At 41.5% G+C, this 5,801-nt stretch overlaps 1 non-coding gene across 1 annotated transcript; it reads right to left on the reverse strand.

Annotated features, from left to right (window-relative positions):
* Positions 1-522: 522 nt before the first annotated feature.
* LOC141715358 (small nucleolar RNA R71) lies at positions 523-628 on the reverse strand. Its single transcript, XR_012572124.1, has one exon. It is a non-coding gene; the product is annotated as a small nucleolar RNA R71 (small nucleolar RNA).
* Positions 629-5,801: the final 5,173 nt, after the last annotated feature.

The raw sequence follows: 5,801 nt of genomic DNA on the forward strand, positions 1-5,801 counted from the left end.
ACGCGTTCGTGTACTCGTAAGAGAACACTGGATAAAGCCGAGGAAGAACTTATGGTGGTTCGAAGGGAAGTTTTTGAGGAATAAAAGAAGGTAGAAGAAGAAGAGAAAGTCGAGGAACCAGCTTTAGTAGAGATGGGTGATCAAGTAGAAAATCCTAAGGCTTTGATGGACTATTCTCAGCCTAAGATCAATGACATTCAGTCGAGCATCATCAGGACAGCCATCAGGGCTAACACTTTTGAAATTAAGTCAAGCACGATTCATATGATACAGAACTCAGTTCAGTTTGGGGGTTCTCCTACTGAAGACCCCAACATGCACATCAGGGATTTCGTCGAGATCTGCGACATGTTCAAGTTTGATGATGTGACTGAAGATGTTATCAAGTTGCGACTCTTCCCATTCTCTCTGAGGGAAAAAGCTAAGTGCTGGTTACATTCTCTACCAGCAGGGTCTATCACCACTTGGGAAGATCTTGCTCAAAAGTTTCTCACTAAATTCTTCCCTATGGCGAAGACTGCTGCAATCAGAAATGCTCTTACTCAGTTTGCTCAACAAACTGAGAATCTCTGTGTGAGGCTTGGGATCGATATAAGAAGATGCTAAGGAAGTGCCCACACCATGGCATGCTTGATTGGATGATTATCAACTGCTTCTACAATGGATTGGGTGCTACTTTTAGACCCATGCTTGATGAAGCATTAGGAGGAGCCTGGTGGGCTAAAAGCTACGATGAAGCTTATGAACTTATTGAACTGATGGCTGCTAATGAGTACCAGAATCCTTCCTAGAGACTGACTCAGGGAAATATAGCAAGAATTCTGGAGTTGGATGCAGCAATTGCTATAGCTGCCCAACTTAAGGCTTTGACGATGAAGGTGGACACTTTGGCTAATTATGGAGTTAATCAAATCGCTAGTGTCTGTGAGCTTTGTGCTGGTGCCCATGAGACTGATCAGTGCATAATTTCTATTGAATCAACTCAGTTCGTGAGCAACTTTCAGCGTTCACAGCAACCTGTGCCAGCCACTTATCATCCCAATAACCACAATCATCCTAATTTCAGTTGGAGCAACACTCAAAATGCGGTTCAACAGCCTTATCAGCAGTATCTAGCTAAGCAGTACAACCCCCTGGTTTTCAACAACCGCAATATGCATCAAGACAACAACTCCAGCTGCAACAAGCTAATGAAAAATCTGAATTAGAGGAGTTGAAACTTATGTGCAAGAGTCAAGCTGTTTCTATCAAGACCTTGGAAAATCAAATTGGGCAAATTGCCAGTGCCTTGCTTAATCGTCAGCCTGGTACACTATCTAGCGACACTGAAGTGCCAGGAAAGAGGGAAGCTAAGGAGCAGGTAAAGGCAATCACTTTAAGGTCTGGAAAGGTTGCGAATTCCGAACAAACTCAAGTGTTGACTAGAGAAGCTGAGGCTAAGAAAGAAGTAGAGCAGCATAAAGTAGAAGTGGAACCAAGGAAGACTACTGTTGAGCACACTCCTCCTGAGGGTAATACAGGGGAAAAATAGATCCATCCTCCACCGCCTTTTCCTAAGCGGTTGTAGAAGAAAAAGCTGGACAAGCAATTTGAGAAGTTTTTGGAGGTATTCAAGAAACTTCATATCAACATACCTTTAGTTAAGGCTTTTGAGCGGATGCCTAGTTATGCAAAGTTTAATAAAGGTATTCTCTCTTAGGAAAGTGAAGCTAGATGATTTAGAGACAGTCACTCTTACGGAGGAATGCAGTGCTGTGCTACAACAGAAGTTGCCTCCGAAGCTTAAAGATCCAGGAAGATTCACTATTCCGTGTACTATTGAAAAAGTATCTTTTTACAGATGCTTATGTGACTTGGGAGCTAGCATTAATCTAATGCCATTATCAATCTTCAAGCATTAATCTTGGGAAGACCTCTCTTGGCAACTGGCCGAACCTTGATAGATGTGCAGAAGGGTGAGCTCACAATGCGAGCGCTGGATCAGGATATAACTTTTAATTTGATCAATGCTATAAAGTTTCCTACGAAAAATGAGGAATGCCTAAAAGTGGAGTTGGTTGATTCTGTGGTTACTTCAGAACTTGATCAATTTCTAAGGTCGGATGCCTTAGAGAAAGCCTTATTGGGAAATTCAGATAGTGAAGACGACGAAGGTGAAGAATAATTGAAGTATTGAATGCTTCTTCCTGGAAGAGGAAGATAGATATGCCTTTTGAATCTCTTGGAAATGAGGAATTGAACAAAGCTCCTAAACGCCTCAAGCCATCTTTTGAGGAAGCTCCCACTCTTGAGCTTAAGCCTTTACCCGAGCATTTGAGGTATGCGTTTTTAGGTGATGCATATACTTTTCCTGTTATTATTGTATCTGACCTTTCAGGTAGTGATGAGGAAAAGCTTCTGAGGATTCTGAGAGAGTTCAAATCGGCAATTGGCTGAACTATAGTAGATATAAAGGGAATCAGCCCTTCTTATTGCATGCATAAAATTTTGCTAGAGGAAGGTAGCAAGCCTAAGGTCGAGCATCAAATAAGACTTAATCTAATCATGAAGGAAGTAGTGAAGAAGAAAATTTTCAAGTGGCTAGATGCATGAATTATCTATCCTATTTTTGACAGTTTATGGGTGAGCCCAGTTCAGTGTGTGCCAAAGAAAGGTGGTATCACTATGGTAGCAAATGAGAAAAATAAGCTTATTCCGACACGAACAGTCACAAGGTGGAGAGTTTGCATGGATTATCGAAAGCTGAACAAGGCTACAAGGAAGGATTACTTCCCTCTTCCTTTCATTGATCAGATGCTTAATAGATTGGCTGGGCATGATTACTATTGTCTTGTGGATGGCTATTTGGGATATAATTAGATTTGTATCGCTCCAGAAGATCAGGAGAAGACTACATTCACTTGTCCATTTGGTACTTTTGCTTTCAGACGAGTTTCTTTTGGTCTGTGTGGTTCACCAGCCACATTTCAGAGATGTATGATGGCCATCTTTTTTCATATGATTGGCTAGAATGTGGAGGTGTTCATGGACTACTTCTCTATATTTGGCGATTCTTTTGATGAATGCTTGCAAAATCTTGGACACGTTCTCAAAAGGTGTGTTGAGACCAATCTGGTTCTCAATTGGGAGAAATGTCATTTTATGGTTCGACAGGGCATTATTCTCGGGCACAAGGTTTCTAGTAAGGGTCTAGAGGTGGTCAAGGCCAAGGTAGGGGTCATTGAGAATCTTCCTCCACCTATTTCTGTTAAGGGAATTTACAGTTTTCTTGGTCATGCGGGTTTTTATAGGCGTTTCATCAAAGACTTCTCTAAGATTTCAAAGACATTGTGCAGTTTTCTAGAGAAAGATGTTCCTTTCAAATTTGATGACGAGTGCCTTGTAGCTTTTGAGACTTTGAAGAAGAGTTTAATCACGTCACCGGTCATAACTGCACCTGATTGGAATGAACCTTTTGAGATGATGTGAGATGCGAGTGACTATGCAGTTGGAGCAGTTTTTGGACAGAGGAAGAATAACATATTTCATGTGGTCTACTATGCTAGTAAGACTCTTAATGGTGCTCAACTAAATTACACTACTACGGAGAAAGAACTTTTGGCTATTGTCTATGGTTTTAAGAAATTTCGATCTTATCTACTTGGGACCAAGGTGACAGTTTTCACTGATCATGCTGCAATTCGATATCTCGTCTCAAAGAAGGACTCGAAGCCTAGATTGATTAGATGGGTTATTTTGCTTTAAGAATTTGAACTAGAGATCAAGGACAGAAAGGGGACTGAAAATTAAGTCGCTGATCAACTCTCGCGCTTAGAAAATCCTAATGCTACTTCATTGGATAAAACATTGATAAATGAGTATTTTTCCGACGAGTAGCTGTTTGGAGTGCAAGAAGAAGAACCGTGATTTACAGACATTGTGAACTACCCGGTGAGTAATATCATGCCTCCCGATTTATCTTATGCTCAACGGAAGAAGTTTCTACATGAAGTGAATTGGTATATGTGGGATGAGCCATTTGTTTTTCATCAAGGAGCTGACCAAATCATCAGGAGATGTATTCCTTACAGTGAAACGGGGGGGGGGGGGGATCTTGCGAGATTGCCACTCAACTGTTTATGGAGGATATTATGGTGGAGAAAAGACAACAGCTCGTGTTCTTCAAGCAGGTTTCTTTTGGCCGACCTTGTTTAAAGATGCTCACCAGTTCGTTTTGAAATGTGATCGATGTCAACGTGTGGGTAATATATCCAAAAGGGATGAGATGCCTCTTAATGTGCTTCTTGAGGTTGAAGTCTTTGATGTTTGGGAAATTGACTTCATGGGGCCATTTTTCCCATCTTGTAACAATCAGTATATCTTGTTAGCGGTTGATTATGTATCGAAATGGGTGAAAGTTAAGGCGTTGCCAATGAACGATACGAAAGTGGTACTTAACTTTCTTTAAAAGCAGATATTCACAAGGTTTGGAACTCCAAGATTTATAATCAGTGATGAAGGGTCATATTTTTGTAATTACATGTTCACTGCTATGATGAGAGGGTACAATATGAATCATCGCATTGCCACGGCTTATCATCCTCAGACAAATGGTCAAGCTGAGGTGTCTAACAGAGATATCAAGCACATTTTAGAGAAAGTTGTGTGTCCGTCGAGGAAAGATTGGTCTTTGAAGCTTGATGAAGCTGTTTGGGCGTATAGAACAGCATATAAGACTCCATTGGGAATGTTGCCATTTCAGTTGGTTTATGGTAAGGGGTGTCATTTGCCTGTGGAGCTCGAGCATAAGGCATATTGGGCTTTGAAGAAATTGAATCTTGACTTGGATGCGGATAGAAAGAAGAAGATGCTTCAATTGAATGAACTCGACGAGTTTCGACTTCAAGCTTATGAGAATAACAAAATGTATAAGGAGAAAGTCAAGAGGTGGCACGATCGGGGTCTAGTGCTCAAATCATTTGTGCCGGGGCAACAAGTTCTAATGTTCAACTCTCGTCTCTGTCTTTTTCCTAGGAAGTTGAAGTCAAGGTGGTCAGGGCCCTTCATAATCAAAACTATGTTTCCACATGGAGCGGTGGAAACTTTTGAGAATGATCCGAGCCAGGCATTCAAGGTAAATGGTCAGAGGTTGAAGCATTACTATGATGACACGTCAAACCGCCAGGTGGTTAGTTCCGTTATATTGTCCGTTTGAGCTCAAGGTTCTACGTCGAGCTAGCGACATAAAAGAAGCGTTTCTTGGGAGGCAACCGAAGTTTGTTGTATATTAGTAAGTAGAGGAAGCAAGAAGAAAAGAGAAAATCACAAAAAAAATCAGGAAAAGAAAAAAATTCAGGGCTCACTTTAGAAGCTTGGCGCGCCTGCGCTGTCCTAATGCGCCGCCGCGCTGATTTCATAGAAACATGGCGCGCCCGTGCTGTTAGAGCGCGTGACCATGCTGATTTGGCAGAAGTAGCGCGTGCCCGCGCTGTCTTAGCACGCGACCGCACCGTGGCCCGACTCATGGAAACAAATAAAAGGCAGTTAAGGGGGGAAAACGGGAATTTTGTTCCAAAATCAATTCCGAACCGAATTTTACTCTCCCATATCCCATAATTCCCTCTCCAAATCAAACCTATTACTCCCGTTATTCCCATAATCAAATGCCACTTCTATTCCATATATAATTCTCTTTTCACCACCTATATGTACGTACACCTCATACACAAACTTCTTCACCAATTCATAAATTCTCAAACATGAATTCTCTCTCAAACACAAATCTTATTCTCTCTACTCACTTCCAATGGCACCCAAGAGAC

The sequence above is a fragment of the Apium graveolens genome, chromosome 3, assembly GCF_009905375.1.
Source record: "Apium graveolens cultivar Ventura chromosome 3, ASM990537v1, whole genome shotgun sequence".
Taxonomy (NCBI): Eukaryota; Viridiplantae; Streptophyta; class Magnoliopsida; order Apiales; family Apiaceae; genus Apium; species Apium graveolens.